The following is a 20,995-nucleotide window of genomic DNA, read 5'->3' as shown; positions in this document are numbered from 1 at the left end:
AGCAGTGACCAGGAGGTGCCTTGGCCTTCAGATGAGCAATGTGTCAGCTGCGAGCACTTTTGGAAGTGTTTGTCTTGGCTGTCTTGTTTTTCCTGGATGCTGTGCAGAGCCATGGCCGTGTCCAAGCAGGCTGGTACAGATGGCAGCTGCCGGCAGAGTTAGGTCTTCATTCACAAATGGAAGATGACAGGGAGCTGCTGCCAGCCTGGATCCATCTTCCCCATCACCTTTGCTGAGAGGGAGATCAGCTTCACACCAAGCCCAAGGCTTGGCAGCTCGGCTTGATTCCTTCAGTGGCTCCCAAACAGCTCCATCCAAATTCCCACGGACGTGGGAGTGCTCAGCCCCAAACCAGACTTCAGCTCCTCGCTGGGAGCCCTCCACATGGAGCTGGGTGCTGTGGAAATTCCCAGCCCTGTGGAGGTCAGCAGTCAATGATATTGGTCTGTGCATGAATTTAAAGGCTCAGAGCTTTGCACCCAAGCCCCTGCAGACAAACCCCTCGATGCTGGGCCTTGCAGCTGCTGCTGGCTGCAGAAGGCTGCCCATCTGTGCAGAGGGAGAAGCCATCAGCACTGACTCACTGCTCCACCACCTCCTACTTTTGGCAGAAACCAGCACAAGCAGACTCAGAGGACCCTGGCAGAACAGAGCACTTGCAGTGAGGGGTCGGGGTTGATGCTGAAGGGATGTGACATCAAACCATGCTCAGAGCAGTCACTCCCAGGTAAGTGAGTGGTGTACGTGGTCCCGCATGGACTCATGGAATCACTGCGTGGACTCAGGGACTCACTGCATGGACTCACTGTACCCTCAGGGAGCTGATCTGCTGGAAGGCAGGAAGGCTCTGAGAGGGATCTGCAGGGGCTGGATCCATGGGCCAAGACCAACAGTGTGAGATTCAACAAGGCCAAGGGCTGGGTCCTGCCCTTGGGTCACGACTACCCTATGGAGCACTCCAGGCTGGGGCAGAGTTGCTGGAAAGCTGCCCAGCAGGAAAGGACCTGGGGGTGACAGTGGGTGGACATGAGCCCAGGTGTGCCCAGGTGGGCAAGAGGTCGATGGTACCTGGCCTGTACCAGCAATAGTGTGGCCAGCAGGACTGGAGCAGTGACCGTCCTGTGCTGAGCACTGCTGAGGCCACACCTCCAATCCTGGGGTCAGTTCTGGGCCCGTCAAGACAAGAAAGGCATGGGGCTGGAGCATGTCCAGAGAAAGGAATGGAACTGGGGAAGGGTCTGGAGCACCAGGAGCAGCTGAGGGAGCTGGGAAAGGGGCCAGCCTGGATAAAAGGAGGCTCAGGAGGGATCTTCTGGCTCTCCACAACTCCTGGGGTGTGGCCAGGGGTGGGTATTGGGCTCTGCTCCCAAGGAACAAGGGACAGGACAAGGGGAAATGGCCTCAAGCTGCATCAGAGGAGCTTCAGGTTGGACATCAGGAGGAATTTCTTCACAGAAGGGTTGTCAAGCATTGGAGTGGGCTTCCCAGGGAAGTGATGGAATCCCCATCCCTGGAGGTGTTCAAGAAACGACAGGAGCTCAGTGCTCTGGTCTGGTTGACAAAGGGGTGATCAGTCAAAGGCTGGACTCAATAATCTTGTAGGTCTTTTCCAGCCTGAATGTTTCTGTGATTTTGTGATTTTGTGAAAGCAGGTCTCAATCAGCAGTAGTGAATTTTCAAATCAGTTTGGCTGACCAAACACAATGTCTGCAAGCACCAACCCCTAGAGTTGGACTCAACACCTTTGGTTCCCTTTCCATGTGCTGAAAGACACTTTTTAATCCTGCAGTCTGTGTTCATCCTACAGTCACTGAGTGAAGCAGTTCAGATGGACTTGCCCTAGAAATGCATATCCATAACAAAGAACTGGAATCTGAACTGGAATAACCAGCTCAGATCATGGAAATATGAATCATTAAGGTTAAAAAGACCTCTAAGGTCATCAAGTCCAGCAATCAACCCAGCACTGCCAAGGATGAAGTTAGGACACCTCTTAAAGATTTGGGAGAAGAACCTCACCCTGCACATGCAGGGACCCATCTCCAGAGTTTACAGCTTTAAGGACCTGAAAATAAAAACATGCTTGAGGCAGAAAACCCCTACCCAGACATGCAACAGAGTGCCTGCTCCAAAATCCTAATCCTTCTCTCCCCAAGAGTTATGGCTAATCCTTAAAGAGAGGGGGATCCCGTGTGGGTAGGAGGGCAGAGCCGGGACCTTTCTCTTGCAGAGGAGGAGAGATTTTAACATCGTCGCAGCAAAACGCTCCCATTTCCCAAAGCTGTGGTGCAGGCACACTCTTGTGGTTGCGCAGAGCCAGTGCACACTGCCCGAGGCCAGCTCTGCACCCAGCCGTCCGCAGCAGCCCAGGGGCTTTGCGGCTCGTCCTGCCCCCTCTGGGAAGGCACCAGCTCCTACATTCCAGCCACTGCATCCACAATGATCCAGGATATTGTGGCAGCCCCCAGGATGCTGTAAGAGCCTGCCTGAGTGCTTTTATCCAGCTCAGAGCAGAGTGTGTGCCCTGAGGCAGTGAATAATTCAACACTGCGGATATTAACACTCTGCTGCGGGAATGAGCATGGTTCTGGGAAAAGGGACACCCCAGCTGCTGGGCTGGGGGTGGGGGTTTGGGGTACCCAATCCATTAAGAGTCATGGGATTCATGTCACCCCACACAGGGAATCTTGTATGACTTTATTTATTCTGGAAACAGGCTTTTATTTGTCCTGGGAGCTGCCTCCTCATCCTGCCCAGGTGAGCAGCTTTGGATGCTCTCCATCTCACACCCTGCAGGAAGTTGGTTGGGGTGCTGGATCTCCTCTGCCTCTGCTCTTTGGGGTTTTGCTGAAGGAGCAGCAAAACCTTCCTTGCTGGCAGCCTGAGTGAAGCCCATCAGCCCTGCTCATACCTGAGTGAGGAAAAAGCTGTTGGCACTTGGCTGTGAAAATCAGAAAGTCACAAAGTGGTGCTGAAAGTGGATTTTTTTCTGTTTCCTTTTCCTTTTTTTTTTTTTTCCTTCCTTTGCTGTCAGGACATGCAGATCCCATCCAGGAGGCTCCACACTGTGCATTGTCTGAGGTCCTGGTGTCCATCAGAGACACAGCATCAGTGGCCCCACTGAGTTCTTTGTAGTCTGAGCAAAACCTCCTTTTCCCCTGTTTTTGGGAGTGCCCAGACTCAGGAGGATTTCCCTTGGTTTTTTCCCTCCTTCTCACCTGCTTGCAGCATCTCCCTGCCCTCTGGAAGTGACTGAGGCCGTGGCCCTGCCGTACCAACTCCATGGGCTGTGCTGCTCATCCAGACCCTTTTCTTCCCAAAAATCATCTTGGTGTAGCTCTGATCTGTGGGGTTTCACAGAGCAGCCTGTGTAAAGACAGGGATCCCTGAGAGATCCCTGGGAAAAGCTGTCTCTTGCTGCGAGTCTGAGCTACATATGTACATGAAAAGAGATATATGAATGGGAAATAACTGGGATTTTTGAGTCTTTAATTAATTGAAATTGCTGGTTGCTTCCTATCTGTGTTTTGCAAGTAACCCCAGCTAACCCCTGAGGGTTTGGATGGGAGCTGTGCTGACTCTTCCCCAGGGAATGGCCATTGCCACTGGCTGCTGAGGGCTGGGTATGGCTCTGCTGTGCTCTAGGGAATTCAAATCCTTCCCAAGGGTTGTTCCCTTGTATCACCTTGTTCCCATTCTGCCCTAACACCAGAGGGATCATTTGAGAAAGTTGCATTTAAAAACCAGCCCCAAAAAATAAACTGCCCAAATCCAGCTCTGAACTGTTTGCTGGGGCTGTGGGACAGGGAAGTGGTTTGAACACCGTGCCAGTGCCTTGTGATGAGGCTGTCAGAAAATCCCTGAGACTCTGGACTACAGAACCCCAGAATGGTTTGGGTTGGAAAGGGACCTTGAAGTCCATCAAGTTTCAACCCCCTGCCATGAGCAGGGACACCTTCCACTATCCCAGGTTGCTCCAAGCCCCATCCAACCTGGCCTGGAACACTTCCAGGGATGGGGCAGCCACAGCTTCTGTGGGCACCCTGTGCCAGGGCCTCAGCACCCTCCTAGCAAAGAATTTCTTCCCAATATCCCACCTAACCCTGTCCTTTGTCAATTTGAAGCCACTCCCTGTTGTTCTGTCATTCCATGCCCTTGTCCCCAGTCCCTCTCCAGCTCTCCTGGAGCCCCTTTAGGCCCTGGCAGGGGCTCTGAGCTCTCCTTGGAGCCTTCTCTTCTCCAGGTGAACACCCCCAGCTCTCCCAGCCTGGCTCCAGAGCACAGGGGCTCCAGCCCTTGGAGAATGTTTGTGGCCTCCTCTGGACTCACTCCAGCATCTCCACATCCTTTTCAAGCTGGGGCCCTCAGACCTGAACCCAGTACTCCAGGTGGGTTTCTAAATATTAATTTTTTTTATTTTCTTGTTGATGGGAAACATGGCATATTTGCATTTTTGAGCCTGAATAGTTTTAATTCAGTTTTTTATTGTACAAGCTCAAGAGGAACATTTACTTTGTTTTCACTGATTAGTTATACAATTATTCCTTTCAGATACCACATGAACCATGAACCATAATATTGTATTCTTTGCTAATACATTTTGGCTGAGGTATTTACATGAAAACACAATACATAAATGTAATGAATTTTTCAAATGAACACATCGGTAATATAAAGTAATCTTTTTTTTTCCCCGTACACCAAAAATTCATTAAACTTTTCTCAGTTAGCAAACCGACTTTTCTAAATAAGCTGCTGATTGAGCACGAGCCACGAGCTGGATTTGATAACGTTGGATGGTGCCTGTCACCAGGGAGGGAGAGATTATCTCTCCCGGCCCAGGGCAGGCATCTTCTGCTGGATCTGACACCTCTTGAAGGGGGTGCCACTTCCAGCTGCCCACCAGTGAGGAGTCAGGGCTTGCTAATGCCTAAATGAGAATAATCTTCTGTCTAGGAGGTGAAATGAAGTCCTGGGCTGAGTCCAGCCTTCAGGCCTGTATCAGCATCTGTGCCGTGGCCAGCCAGGTCAGAGAGAGGAGGAAGCTGGGAATGAAGGAGGGCAAAACCTGGTTAGTTTTCAGCTGGATGAAGGCACAGATGTGGCTGCTGACGTCCCTGCAGAGCTACAAGTGTTGTGGAAGTGTTCCAGGCCAGGTTGGATGGGGCTTGGAGCAACCTGGGATAGTGGAAGGTGCCCCTGCCCATGGCAGGGGGTGGAACTGGATGAGCTTTAAGGTCCCTTCCAACCCAAACCATCCTGTTACTGTGATTATGTTCAATGATGACACAAACTGTTACAGCCTGGAGGAGTAGTCATCCTCCTGAAGTCAGCACTGTACTCTTTTATTTATTTTTAATTTTATTAGTCTTCTTTTTTCCCCCCATAGCATCCAGAGGTAGGAATTCCTTTTGTGGACTCCTTTAAATATTCTCTGCAGAAACCAGTGATTGATGCTGAAATCTTGGTCTCACTGAAGTTAGTGGGGAGCTTGCTCCTGGCTTTGTTGGTGGGATTTGGCTCTGGCTGAGTCTTTTTGTATGAAGTGGAATAAATCCATCAGGAATGGAGTGTCTCAGCACAATGAACACCTCCCAGTGGCTTTCACATAGATCACACTGTTAGATCATGTGCCTGACCTACTTTGCTTTAGTAAGCTCGTCTATGTGCAGTGGAAGATAAGCAAAACCACTCTTCTGACACAAAAATCCATCCTGTCTATCAACACGTGTGTGCTGCTGTTGGCAGGGGCTGATCCTGGGCTGATAAGGGCTGGTTTTCCCTCTCATGGAAGCAAAACTTCCACTGGCATCCAGTGAGGCTCAGACTGGGAGGCCCTGGCACAGGGTGCCCAGAGCAGCTGTGGCTGCCCCATGCCTGGAAGTGTCCAAGGCCAGGTTGAACAGGGCTTGGAGCAACCTGGGATAGGGGAAGGTGTCCCTGCCCATGGCAGGGGGTTGGAACTGGATGGTCTTGAAGGTCCCTTTCCAACCCAAACCATTCTGGGATTCTGTGTCTTGACCCCATTACAGGGGTGGGAAGGACAAGCAGTCAACTTCAGGGCCTGGGCATGGACAAAGACCAAGGAGTGGAATCAAGGGTGGGATTGAAAAATTTCCAAGGTTTTTCCCCATGTTGGGATAGGCAGGGCTCAAGAGGGGGTTTGTGTCCATCTCCTCCTGGATGAGCCATGAATGCTTCTCTTTGAAAACTTTGTTTTCATGGTACAAGTCCCCAGGGCCACCATGGGGGCTCCCAGAGTTTCTGCTCCCATGGGATAACCCAGGCTCTTGCTCCTGCACAGCATCTTTATGTTTGTGTTTCCCACCAGGCTGCCGCTGAGCACAGGCAGCCCCATCTCCTGCATGTCTGCATCTGGATGGGCAGGATCAGAGAATCACAGAATATTCCAGCTTGGAAGGGCCCCATAAGGATCATCACATCCACCTCCTGACCCTGCACAGCCCTTAGAACCCCACCCTGTGCCTGAGAGTGTTGTCCAAGTCCTCCTTGAACTCTGGCTGACTTGGTGCCTGGACCACTTCTCTGGAGAGCCTGGATCTCCCATCCTACCCAAAGATATGATGTTCCCTTGGAAAATCCCAGCCTTTCCTGGGAAAGCTTCCCGCACAAACTGTGCTAGATATGTCAGGGTGGGTGTTATGGCTCTCATTGTCAGAGATCCCTGAGACAAGCCCTCCGAGTTCAAAGCTTTTCAGCAGCGCAGAAAAGCTGGTTTGGCTCCCAAAAAAGCTCCCACACGTGACACGGCAAATGACAAAGCTCATTACCTGGGTCACGTTCTGGGGCATAGCTGGCAAATTCCTTTGTGAGAGAAAATCCTGCCTGCTATGGAATGCCCTTGACCAGCCCTAAACCTGCTTTTCCTGGGCTGGGAGGAGATGGGAGCACAAGTGGACCTGGCTGAGTAGCAGGGAGGTGAGCAGGACCCTTGTCGTGAGCACGAGCACACAACCAGGATGTATCTTGTGGTGCCCTCCTGCTTTCTTTTTTTTTTTGTCTTTGCCAGTGGATTTGGGTCAGTATTTTTATCTTTGCGTCCTTCTTTATTTATTTATTTGTTTGTTTATTTGTTCTTTTCTTTTTTCTTTTTTTTCCCTTTTTTTTTATAAAGCAGTGAGAAGATGGGAAAATAAATAAATAAATAAATAAAGATAACAGCATGGAGGATGGAGATTTGCTTTCCAGGTGCTCCCTGTTTTGGAGACACAGGGATTTTCTAAGCCTTTCTTTGACTGATTCAGCCTTGAGGATGAGAAGTGGAAAAAAGAGCATCATTTCAGCCACTGGAAAAACATGATGGGAGGGTTCTGCATGAGCTTCATTGCAGCTCTGATCCTGACTTACCTCTATCTATTTTCTCCACCTGAGGAGCAGCAAGATAACTCAGTGTTGTCAGGGTCTCAGGGCCTGATCCTGGCTCTGTTGAGACCACTGGATAAGTGCCTGTTCACAAGACTGTTCCTCCAGCCTGGAGAGCTTCATGGCTTGCCCTGACCCCAACTTTCTGAGGCTGCTACTATGAAAATACTGGTCTGTGAGTAAAAGCAAAGAGCTTTCCTCTGGAGCAGGGGACAAGAGGAGCAGCAGCTTCTAGGTAGAAAACACATGGAGACATTAATAAGGTCTCAGGCAGCCTCTGATTGGAATCGCTGCTTGCAGGGTGTTATCCATGGAAAAACTGTGTTCTTCAGCCCCCTGGCAACAGCAGCCATGACCTACAAGCTGCTTCTGGATCCAACAGTCGTGTTTGGGAGGAAGGATCAGGTTTGCTCATGCCAAACTAGTTTAGGGCCCTGTGCAGCAAAACCCCAAGGCAGGAAATTAGGCACAACTTTAAGTGCTTTGCTGAGTGGGGCTGGGATATCCCCCCTCACCTACAGGCTTTGATGACTTCCTTTTCTCACCCAGCTATAGTGGACGGTAGTGTGGAAGCCAGCCTGGTCCATTTTTGGTGTCAGTGTGCTGAAGCAGCTCTGAAGATGAATTTAACCCTTTGTGTTTTACCAGTGAGATGAGAACGTGCCATGAGAACCCACAAAGGCTGGTCTGACTCCTGGGAATCGGATACCAACATCCCTTCAGGGTCAGCAGTGCCTTTGTTTGCCGTTCCTGATGTTAACATTTGGTCCTGTGGGACATCTTGGGTTCCTGTTCTTTCTGGTTAATCACAGCCTTTGTGCAGTCTCCCCTTTGCTGGGGGGAAAGGCTAATGCAGCCCTCACTGTGCTACAGCTGCTGGCTGGGGATTGTCAATAGGTCATAAATAAATCTACCACTGCACAGGAAAGACAATGAGATTATACATCCTCCTACTACTGCCAATTACAGTAAGAGCAACAATTATAAGGTAGCACTCCTACAGCTACCCCGGGGAGAAAATGAGAGGAAAATGTTCCATTAGCCTAATGAAGAGAGAGTGGTGGAGCTACAGTCAAATTTTCTCACTATTAGCCCTGACTGTGTGCCACTAACACACGAGGGAAGCAGGAGTCATAGGGTAACAATTAAAGTTGCTGGCAATTAACCCCTGCCACGTGCATGCCTCTAATCTGATGAGAAAATTAAAAAGAGGCATGGTTACATTTTCTCACTGTTAGTCCCCAGAATGCACAAAGTGGCATTTGCAGGTGACAATGAAGGTTTGTCACCCCTGAGGCCTGGGAAGTGCCACGGGTGCTGCAGATTTGATGTTAAAATGCTCTTGGGAGCGCCAGGGTGAGGAGAAGCCGTGTGGAGATGGCTTAAACCCCCTCTATTTAACACAGAGGAAAGAGTTGCTGCTGCATTTCCTCATTAGCCTGAGGAAAGGATGGACTCACTGTGGGGAATTCTCTGGTGTCCAGCCCCTGCAATATCCCCAGAGGAGAAAAAAGAAGAAAGATCAACTTTGGGAGTAGCAACGGAAAATAAAGGAAATATCTTGCTGGATTGATATTGGCAAAAGGACAACCTGAGCTCTGGCTGGCAACATCCACTGGCCACACTGAGAGCTGTTTCATTTCTTGTGGGGTGATTTGGTCAGTGCAGCCCAGTATTTACCGAGGTTTCCTGAAATGTTGCTGTTTCCAGGACTTTTAAAGGGAAGAGAAAGACTCTGCTATCTTGAAAACCTGCCCAGAGCAAGCATTAAGTATTCTGATGTTTAAAGGTGATTCCTGAGGTGTGTTGCAAAGCCACAGATCAATTTTCACATCAAAAATTCCAAACCTACGCTAACGTGGACCCAGGCCTGCTCTTCAAATTCCTCATTTCTGCTGTTGCCTCTGTGTCAAGTTAATATTAGCTTGAGGATCACAGTCGGGAGCCAGATTGGCATCTGGCTGAGGGATTTGGCCTGGGATGGGAATTGGCTTTATTTCCACACCCCATAAAATGTGAAAAGGGAAAAATCTGTTTTCGGACCTCACACAGACTCGTGGTGTTGGAGTATCTCAACGCTGCTCGGCCTGTAACAGAATTATCCTCAAAAAGCCCCTCTGCAGAGGATGTCAGGACCTCCTTGGGATCAGTTACAGATCCATTCCCTCAGGGAAACAACACCCACTCTTTTACCAAGGAGCTCCTGGCCAGGCAGCTTTGGTCTGGAGGCCACATCCTGGAGCAGGAGCAGGAGGAGGAGCAGGAGCAGGAATTAGCCCACGGTGTTGACAGACCTGTGGGGTATTCTGCCTGCAGCTGCCCCTGTTCCATCTGTGCGGGACTACGTGCACTAAAGGTCTTGGCCACCATCCCAGGAAGGTTTGTGGCACCTTTCCAGCACAGGTTTTTGAGCTGGGAGGGTCAGCTGGACCATCCCATTTCTGCCATGGGAAGGGTTGTAAAGGCAGGAAAAGGAGCCCTTTGCACTTGAGCTGGGCATGGTTCCCAAGCAGTCATGGATCCCTGGAGTGTCCCTGTGGGACCCTGGGCACTGGCTGGGGCCCCTTCACTGCCATCCTGGCAGTGGGATCTGCAGCTCCAGCCTCTTCCCCTCTGGGGCTGAGGTACCCACCCTGAGATGGCTCCTGCCTTGCCATTTTGGGGAGCAGCCATGGATTAAGCCGTGCTAATTCCCTTGTACAACTTTAGATCATCCTCCCTCGAGCTGCACTGGACCACACTTTTCCTGACTTGCTGCTCAGCAGAAGGGCAAAAAGCAGCTTTTGCCATGCCTACAAACACAAAAAGGCTCTCCATCCCTCTCCTTCCCTTTCTTTCCTGCTGTAAGCTCTCTGTCTTCTGAGATGTCCATCACTGCCACAGATTTACTTTATTTTTGGTAACTCGTTTCTGAGTCTCAAAGAGAACTTGGCATCCATTTATTTGTGTGACATTGGGAATGAGAAGCAGGGTGGGAGTCTCAAAGCCAGCAGAGAGGTTTAGAAGCACAAAAGAATGATGGCTAAATCTTAATTACCTGCTCAGAGAGGGTGTCCCAGCACAGCCCCCGGATGATTTGTTCCCAGAGTGATGCTGGGGCAGGAGGGAGCTGGAAGAGGAAGATGATGGCTCTGAGACCACATTGGACTCTCCAGAAAATCCTTTCCATGAGTTAGAGGTGGTGGGGATAAAAACTTCAGTGCTCTGAGTGATTTGTGTAGTAATTTCAGAGCTGACACGCGCTACATGGCAAATCTGAATTCCACTTTTAGCCCTGTTAAGAGATAAGGAACAGTGATTATTATAATTACAATGTGGTTACTTTATTGGTTAAATTAACATTTCGTTGTTGGGGTTGCTGTGCAATATACAATATTATTTTACCTACTGTGCCTTCAAAGTCATCTTGTCACAGCAACAGCATGGCAGCATGGAAAAAGCCTTTTAACAAGTAGGTAAATACATGCCTTTGGGGGAGGCAGAGCGATAATTATGTCAGCTTCAATACATTTGACAGTGGAAAAAAAAAAAGCTAAAAATAAGTTGAAACAAAAATGAGAGAAAATATTGAATGCTTGAAATAAGGCCACTGGAATTGAAAAGGTGCAAAGTATTTAATACAGTGGCCTTGCTCTTTGGATCAGGTGTCAGCAGTCCAAATACTCAGTGCTGGGTTGCTTTAGGTTTACAGGGGTGTGCAAAAGGATCCTGCAGCTCTTCTCTGGGGATAAAGGAACATTTATTGCTAATCCCACCTAGAACTGAACAGCTGTAGAATCCCAGAATGGTTTGGGTTGCAAGGCACCTTAAAACCCTTCCAGTTCCACCCCCTGCCATGGGCAGGGACACCTTCCCCTATCCCAGGTTGCTCCAAGCTCTGTCCAACCTGGCCTTGGATACTGCCAGGGATGGGGCAGCCACAGCTTCTGTGGGCACCCTGTGCCAGGGCCTCAGCACCCTCACAGGGAAGAATTTCTTCTGTATATCTGACCTAAATTTCCCCTCTTTCAGTTTTAACCCATTTCTCCTTGTCCTATCACTACAGTTCCTGGAAAGAGTCCCTCTCCAGCGAGCTCATTCTGCTCCATACATGGTGGAGAATAAAAGAAAACCGGGGGACACCTTTCCTCTCCATCCTTTCTTAGTGCATGACGATGCTCCAAGTTCTCCTGCTAAATCCAATATAGCTGGGCAGGGACATTTTTGTGGAATAGATTTTTGCTTGAGCAAGCTGTTTAGGTGGTGGTTTTGTGGAATTTGATGGCAGCATTGTGCCAGACACAAAGCAAAGACAGTCCTTGCTTTGGAGCTGCATCATCTCCCAGAACAGGAGGGGAAGAGGGAACATGGGAGGGAAATGACAGAAAGGATGTTTTATGGAAGTTTTGGGCTTTCAGAAGGAAAACAAAGCAACAGCAACATCTCCTCGTAGGCACGCGAGTCTTGCAGCAGAAGCTTTGCTGGCCAGAGTGGCCTCATTGCAACTCAATCTGGTGCAGCTTTGGAGATCAGATGGACCTTGGTCATTGTCCAAGGGCTGGCTGAGTGTGGCATCAACGCCCCAGCATGGGCTGGAGTTGTTATGGCTCATTCTTTGTTTCCTGGGAAGAGCCAGAGTGAACGCCCAGTGTTTGCTGCAGGGCTCACCTTGCTGCATTGCCTTGGGATTGCTCTCCTGCTGCTTCAGGAGTGTGGGACAGGAGAGAGTTTGTGGCCCATGGAGTGCTCCAGTTTGGGACCTACAAGCAAAACATCACCCCCAAAAAGCTCTTGCCTTTCTAGAGAGAGGTGGCCAAGAGCCACCAGCACCCAAATCCACCCCTGGGACCAACACTCTCTCGCTGATGGTCCCTTGTCTTTCCTTCCACTCTGCCCCCAGATGTCAAGGAAAAGAGAAGGAAATCACAGAAAAATAGAAAAATTCTTTCTGTGAACAAGCCCTCCCTCAGCTCTTGTCTGTGGGCCAGCAGGCACAAGCAGCAGGAGAGAGTAAAGGGATTGTGGGCTTAGCTTTCCCAAATAATTGACAAGGACAGAGCTGGATTTGAGGTCGTTACTGCGAAAAGCATCAACACCAGCCCTGCTCTCTGCTGTGTGCCTGTCACATGAGAGCCAGGGAGGAGGGTGGCAGAGGGGATTGTCCCTTTGTAGCAGCTGTCCCATGATTTTTAGGGCAGAGTCCTGGAGATGGTGCACCCCACTGGGACATCTGAGGTCTCCCTAGACACAGGAGCCTCCAGGGGACCAGCATTGCCATGAGAGAGAGGAACTTGATCACTGTGATGTTCAAACCATTCACTTGAGTGGCAACTGGGCATTTTCCCTTTTCTTTTCCCCAGCATTTTATCCTACAGGTACCTGGGTGCTTTATTATCTATAAAATAAAGTCTGGGGCATAAGTCAGAAGGATGTCTCATGATGTGCTTATGATTGCCTACTCGTGTCCATTCCTCCAGCACAGATTCCTCTCCCTCTCCTTCTCCACAGCTCCACAGAAAGCCAAAAAGGTTCCATGGAAATTGCAGCTGGGAACATGGAATTATTCTTTTTACAAACTAATGACTTTCCCATCAATATGGGGTTACACAGCCACACATGATTAAACGATACCCACACACAAATCTGCATCTGAACAAAGTATTGATTAGACACCTTGAATGAATTATTTTGTGTGCCATGGTCTCCATGATGGAAAGCAGCAGAACTTTTGTATAAAGCACATAGCAAGTCAGGCATATACATAAAATGACATTATTTTTGAAGAGAACTTCTTGGAATCAGAAAAAATCCCTCATAATGTTCTTTTTCCTTAAAGGAGTCCTTGGGGACAAAAGCTTTCTCCTGAGGGTAATCTTCAAAATCTGACTTTCCTTTCATTAGGCTGGAGTGGGAAATATGATTTTACTGTTTTTTTCCCTCCACAATAAAATACTTGTTCCCACTACTCTCCTCTCCAAACGGTGCAGCCCATCCCGAGCGGCCGAAGATGAGACTAATCTACCTCCAACACTCCAATAAATAAAATGTAAATGTTTGTCCTAAGAATGCCTCCATTGTCAGCACCATCCCGGGACTTTTCAACCTCTGACTCCCGGCAGTGACCGGCTGAGTAGCAACAGCCGAGTGCTGAAAGAATTTTTCAACAGCAATTTGCTTGTTCCAATTTGCTTTTCAGGGCTGCTGCTCAGGATTGCTGGCTGGGGCTGTAAAAGGATCTCGTCCTATTAATTTGGCCCAGCTTCCCCTCTTGTTCTCGTCATATTCAGTTTCTCTGGGAGTTCCAGTGAGTAAGCTAATTGAATTGGAAGTGCCACCAGGCGCTGGACGGCGGATCTACGGTTTCATGTAGGAAAAGCGGCTCCCGCCGGCCGCAGAAACAGATACGGGCACCTGTTGAGGAGGTGAAGAAATGTCTGGAGATGACTTATTCCCATGGCAATAACCCCAGTTCTCCTCTCGGGCTGGTCAGACAATACAACACCCTTCATCTGGCATCACTCATTCTCCAGCCAGATCCCTGGACAAGCACAGAGGAGGCTGCGGAGCAGGATCGATGCGTTAGAGCGAGGATTGGGAGCGCGGTGATTTTGTAGGAAGGGGTTGATGTCGCTTCGTTCTGCTTGTTCTCTCTGTGGCTCGAAACCAAATGTGTCTGTTTTAGCAATGCAAAGTGTTATTTTTCCTAATTGCCTAGTCTGCAGGCCCAGCTCACCCTCTGGTATCAATAAATACAACCAGCCTGACAATGATTCTACTGGCACTCAGTGAAACTCAGGGATAAGTGTGGACACACTTTTTCTACCAGGAAGTAGAAAAATGGAAGCAAAAATCAGTTCATGATTGCTGTTGCACTTTTAGTGAGGTTTAGGAGTGAAAGGTGCATAATATTGCACTCCTGAGTCTTGAAATTGGGAAAATTCTTCTGAAAACTGGAAGAAACCCTGGAGAAGTCCTGCCAGTGGCAAAGTGATTCCACAGAAGTTTGTGAATGTAATCCTGAGTTTATTTCTAAGCCTTGTTCAGACTGTTGTAGCCACCAGAGATTTTCCCAGAGTGAGGCACCTCTGTCCACCTGGAGCATCCCAGGGAGCTGCCGTGGCTTGGGATGAGGCTGGATCTGCTCCATGCTCGGAGGGGACAGGAGCTGGTGTGGCACAAAACTGAGAATGAGCCTAAATGTTTGCAAAGGCCAAGCTGTGTTAGCAAAGTCATTCTCAACCCTCTCCCATCCCCAAAACTAAGCCAGATTCTGAGGAAGTGTCTGCCTGGATGAGAAATACATGACAGAATAAAATAAAAATGGGTGAGGACGAGGGTGGCCGAGTTGAAGGAGCAGAGTGAAGATGTTTGCAGTGCTCACACCACGGAAGGCTGCAGCAAACCAGTCAGACCAGTGAATCACAGAATGGTTTGGTTTGGGAGGGACCTTAAAGCTCATCTCATTCCAATTCCCTGCCAGGGGCAGGGACACCTTCCAGTATCCCAGGTTGCTCCAAGCCCCGTCCAACCTGGCCTGGAACACTGCCAGGGATCCAGGGGCAGCCACAGCTGCTCTGGGCACCCTGTGCCAGGGCCTCACCACCCTCACAAGGAAGAATTCCTTCCCAATATCCCATCTAACCCTGCCCTCTGGCAGTTTGAATCCATTCCCGCTTATCCTTTCGCTCCAGGCCCTTTGTGAAAATTCCCCCTCTTTCAAAATAAGTGACCCTGTGACCCTCAGACAGCGCAGACACCACAGAAATAAATGTCAGATCCCCCTCCATCCCTTCCAGCCGGGCCGGTTTGGGGCTGCAGCACTGGTTTGGTGCCACCACAGGGCGGCAGAAGCGGCCTTTGGAGAACACCAGCCCTTCCCAGGAAAACTGAGTGCGGAAACTTCTTCCTTTATTAATATATCCCTGCTCTTCATTGAAATTGGGAGGCTGACCTACTGCACACTGCATTTAAAGCAGAGCTCTGTGCGGTGGTTTGGGGTATTTGTCCTCTAGAAATACTGCTAGGGCTGAAAAATAGAAATTATCCACATTTTAGAGATATTGGAGATGCCTCCTGGTTTTGAACAAACCCCTATTTATTAAGCAATTCAGCATCAGATTACTATAATTAATTAGTATATAGTTTATAATGTAACCAGCATAGAATATCATCCTATTCATGAAAATTTTGTTATTGCTCAAACTGGGGAAAAACAGTCAACAAAACTGATAAATGCCATTCAGCTGTTTTGCCTTGAGATATTTCCCACCTTATTTATGTACTTACATATGTATTTATTATATATACACGAAAACAGACTCCCACAAATATCACAAAGCAGCAACACCCCCTCCTCACTTTCCTTTTTGCCCAAAACAGGAGTGATGCAGTCGAGGCATTTTCTGTATCTCTCACAGATACAACCCAATTTTCGAAATAATTAAATGTAAATTAAATTTTCCAAAATTATTTTTAAAGTAATTTAATTTAACTAAACCAAGTCATCAATTATCTATCACTGATGAGGCACTAAAGAGACCAGCGTGGGGTTTGTGGGTCTTTGCTTTGACTGCTCTCAGTCCCCCTGTATTTATTGTGCAGACAACAACTTGGGCTCACTTTCAAATAGAAATTTCTCTCCCTCACTGGCTCGTTGCAGAGTTCATATAGTCAATAAAGCAAATACAGAAAATATTGTAAAACCCTCCCATCTTATTTTTGCCTGACTTGTAAGTGGGTAAACTTCCCTTGGAAAGCACATGTAACATTATATTTGCTAGAAAGACCCTGAAGCCTTACGGACTATCACGTTACTCTAGTCTGGCATTTCTTAGAAGGGATTTCTTTCTTAAAGCCACTACACTGTAATGGCTCTTGAGAAGCTGTTACTATCTCGAGTGCAAATCCTTCTTAGTTTGTGTATTATTGACCTGATCAAGTGTGATGGGGGCCTTCGATGAGCCTTCGGGGGCATTTTGTAGCTGTGGAATCCCACAAGGAAATTTTCATTGGAAATTAAAATTTCCCTGCCCGTGGCTGGTGGGGGTTGGAACCGGGTGATCTTCCAACCCAAACCATTCAAAGATTTTATGATTCTATAAAATGTGAGCAAATGAGGAGGGGATGCTGCCGGGATGGGGGGACCCCAGGGCAGGCTCCAGCCCCCTTCACGTAAAAATGCTCACCCTGCAGAGCAGCATTTTAAAAATTCTGATTATTTAACATAAGGGAGTAAAAAAAATAACAACAGAGATGAAGGATGGCTTACAGTTTGCCTGTGGAATGTAGAAATACCCAAATACATCCCCGATTCTGCAAGGACTTACGAGCGCAGTTACGCTTCGGGAGGTTGATTTCAACAGATTCTACAGACAAGGAATTTGTTCAAGCAACTGCCTGATCTCTCAGGATGGGTGAAGTCCTGAAAGTGGAATGAGATCATTTTCCTCCCCTCTCTCAGCCCTATTTACATACAAACAACCCCCCTAAAGTCAGCGTGTTCTGAGTGGAAATGCCGGCAGCCACTTTCACCACGGGGAGAATCCCGCAAATGATATTGTTCCGCCTTTCCCCTCGCTATAGGGAAATGCAGCTTTGTGCCCAATCCCCTAATCAGCTTCTCACGGGCTGACCCAGCTAAGCCCCAGATCAGGGCCGTGCTCCTGTGGTCGCTGCAGCATTTTTGGAGTTGGTGCTGCTACAAAATGATGTCATAATTCAGCAAAAAAGGAAAACATATCGGCGGATGAATAAGCAGAGTAAAAAATGCTTTAATTCAAATGTCAGCCATGGAGCAGCTGCCTGAATTTTTTTTATTTTAGGGGATGATTGTGTCGTTTACAGTGATGTATTTTCCTTCATGAATAGGTTTTGGCACAAAAATTTTACACCGTGCCTGCTGGAGGTATAAATATGTATCCGGCCATATAAACCTGTCCCAAAATGATCCCAAAGAGCCCCGGGAATGGCAGCAGGCGAGACCTGGTGTTCCTAAGACAAAGATCAAATAAAAAAAGGGATGCTAATAAACAGCCCTCCAGTTAAATTGGAGGTTTTTTGGGTTTTTTTAAGGATTACATCTTAAATTCCAACAAATCAGATTTAAGAGTTACTGAAAGTGAGATTGATCCATCCCTCAGCCCAACTTTGGGATACTTTCTTGTTGTGACATCCTTTGGGTGGTTAGCTGTATTACTAGATTTTAAAATATATGCATTTATAATATGTGTAATATTTATTTATATATTATATATATTGTAATGAATAAATATATTTACTTGCTGGAGAAGTGCAAAAGGGATTTTTAGCAAAAAGCAAGAAATAACAGCTCAAAACTGGGAAATACCTTCCCTTGTCTGGTTTTCCCAAAAGCAAAGGTCTTTTACGCAGTGCCACGGGCTGATCTGAAATAAAGAGGCAGCTTTGGAAGAGTGAAAACCCGGCTGAAAGGTGAAAACCTGGCTGAAAGGTGAAAACCTGGCTGAAAGCAGGGTCAGAACAAAAATATCCCAAAGAGTGGGAACATCTCAGGTCGGGAGCTGTGGTTCGGTCAGGACCAAGCTCCACTTGGTATTCAATTGACTTTCTAACTCGGGAGACAGGACTTTCCATCTTCAAATACTGGGAATAGATTGCATTCCTGGCCCTTCCCTTTGAACGGCTGGGGAGAATAAACGCACACCCTGGCCGTGTTCGAGTGATCTCCCTAATCTCGGTTGCACTTTGTCAGGGCGAGGTAACTGGTAGTTAAGTGAAATACCTTAGATCAAAGGGGGATTAATCGCCAACTGAATCCTTGCTGAATAAACCTGTCATTCAAGAAAATTATTTCCACTGAACTTAGCAGAGGATTGAAGGTATTTGCATAACAGGGACCCCACCGTACTTCAGCCAGGTTAAAAGGTTCAGAATTCAGGCAGTGTTTAGCTTTTTGGCTCCTTTTCCTTTCAGCGGCCCTGTACAATGGTTTTTAATCTGATAATGCAGCTAACTATCTAAATGATGTCAGAACAGGAAAGTATTGCAAAGTTTGGCTGAGGGATGGATCAATTTCACTTTCAGTAACTCCTAAATCTGATTTGTTGGAATTTAAGATGTAATCCTTAAAAAAAAAAAAGAAAAAAAGAAAAAAAAAGAAAAAAAAGTCCCTTTAAACTGGAGGGCTGTTTATTACCATCCTTTTTTTATTTGACCTTTGTCTTAGGAACACCAGGTCTCGCCTGCTGCCATTCCCAGGGCTCTTTGGGATCGTTTTGGGCAGGTTTAGACCATCAGTGATGCCCACGGATCCGTGTGCCAAAGATCAGGTGGATGGGGGCAAACACACAAACAGATTTTCAGGCTTCTTGCTTTTTTTTTTCTTTTCCTTTTTGAGCCCATCTTTCAGAGGTCACGCTGAATTCGAGTGTGAGTGAGAGGGAGATAATTAAATAACAGGACCCAATAGGCTCCCATCATTTTCTAGGATCAGCCCTTGGAGGGGATTTAAGCACTGCAACCTCGCTCAGGGTTTGTTGTGGGGTTGTGGCAATAATTTTAAACCTCACAAATTATCCCTGTTTTATGGCAGTTGCTTTTGGCTGTGACTCTTCATGGGGAATGCATTTCTCCAAGAGTGAAGAGGGCCCCTTCCAGGGCTGGAAGGCAACAGCTTTATAATCTGTGCTATAAAAATTGGGAGAAACTGTCAAAAAATACATATATTTCTGGAGAATGCTTTATGCCATCTCCCTCCCCAGCCTTCCTGGGGTTCATTTGCAAATACTTCCACCTCTCCTACCTTTGGGGCATGTGAAATGATGTCAAGCTACATGGAGGACGTCAGGTTTCATAATCAGATTTTGACAATAAATGGAATTTAGGCACTTCTGCATCCAGCCTGAGCCCAACACCATTCATTCTTTCGGTGGGCGCAGTTCATATTCATCACAAACTCAAAGCATCTTTCAAGTTAAAAAAATCACAAAGAATGGTTATCAAAGAAAATGAATAAAATCCATATTGAGATAATTTTTTAGAAAATGATTGAAGTTTTAACCCAAGAAAGGACTCTTAGAGTTTCTTATAGCTTAGAATAAGAACATGTCAATCACGATTAAGCTTCTGGAATTGGAATCCCTTTGAAATGCAGCTGTTTCTTCTTTAATTGTGGCAGCGGACTCAAAAGAAAAGAAAGGTCCAGCCTTAAAGATGAGTAAGGAATACAAAATAGCTCAGGATTAGTTGTGGAGTTCAAAGGTCGCTAATTACACTAAGGAGTTCCCAGACACAGGGAAAACATTAAACAGGTCACCTACCAAATGGGAAACAGACTTTGACTTCAAAAAAATAAAGAAAAAGGAAAAAGAAAGGTCCTGAAGAGATAGGTTTCTAGAGAAAATCAAAAGCGACCAGCTGATCTCATTGGGGAGAAAATGGGTTGGGTTGAGTTCTTTGCTGTTATGTGTCTCTACACATGGCATCAGGCTTCCAAAAAATTATCTAGAGCTCGACCAGGTTTCTTGGAGGCCTCGTGAAAGCAAGGAGGAGAAGAGGGGGCAGGCCTGTGGCTTAAAATAGCTGATTTTCTGTTGCACTGTGGGTCAGGAGCCCTTGGAATAAAGCATCCCTGAGGGTTGAGAGCTCCCTGTAGTATCAGGCTTGATTTGGTGAGGGTGTGGCATCCTGGGGGACAGGTGCATCTTTCATGGGAAGCCTTTGGGAGAGCCCTCTGGCCCCTTTGAGGACAGTGAGGTTTGGCTGGGGGGACAATAGGCCATCCCAGTCCCTGGGAGAAGCACAGCTCCTTTGTTTTCCAGCTTGTCCCTGGCCCCCTTGGCTTAGGATAGGCTGGTGGCACTGCTGTCCTCCCTCACATGCAGCACTCCAGCTCCAAGGATGCTGGTTTCCTTGGAAAGCCACTTGGGAATACTTGCTGGGTGTCCTGTTTCCTGCAGGGTTCAGTAAGCAACAGCCCCGTGGTCCTTTGGATCTGGGTGTGGGTGGAGAGAGCAGTGCTCTAATGCCAGCCTGCTCACAAGAGAGAGAATTCCCATTTTTAGGGGAAAAGAGCCTTTTTTCTCTCAGATCCTGCTCCCCTGGAGGGGGAATTACCACCTTACTGAATTACCACCTCATTCCTAAAAAAATCAGCAGATTGGTGCATTTTAGGGCAACATGAGATTTGTAGAAATAAGGAAGAGGAATTTTAGATGGTCAGTGAGTGGCACCTGTTTCCATGGTGGGCCCATACAGTGTCCTACTTGTGCCAGTGGGAGTCACACTCAGAATTAAAACTCTGTTCCCTGCACCTGAATTGGTGCATTGGGTTTGTGTGGTAAGAGTTTGGTAGCAAGTGGGGAATACAGGCATGAGAATGAAATTTAGAAACAATCCCAAAGTGCCCCTGTGGGATTCCCACTGACAGCCACAGAGAGCTATAGCAGCTCTTCCAGGGAAACTTGCACTTCCCAAATTTGGATCCACAAAACTCTCACCTAATGTCTCTTTCAGGATCGAGGGCTGCAGGGATTTCCTGCCATGGCACTCTCAGGATGGACTCAGCTTTGGGGGGGCTTGGTTTTCCCCACTGTAAAAGATGTTGGTAGCACCTTTTGTTTTGCCTGTCCCCCTAAGGATGAGAGAACAAGGAGGT

The sequence above is a fragment of the Corvus cornix genome, chromosome 5 (genome assembly GCF_000738735.6).
Source record: "Corvus cornix cornix isolate S_Up_H32 chromosome 5, ASM73873v5, whole genome shotgun sequence".
Lineage (NCBI taxonomy): Eukaryota > Metazoa > Chordata > Aves > Passeriformes > Corvidae > Corvus > Corvus cornix.
The sequence above is the reverse complement of the archived record's forward strand: the minus strand, read 5'-3'. Positions refer to the sequence as shown.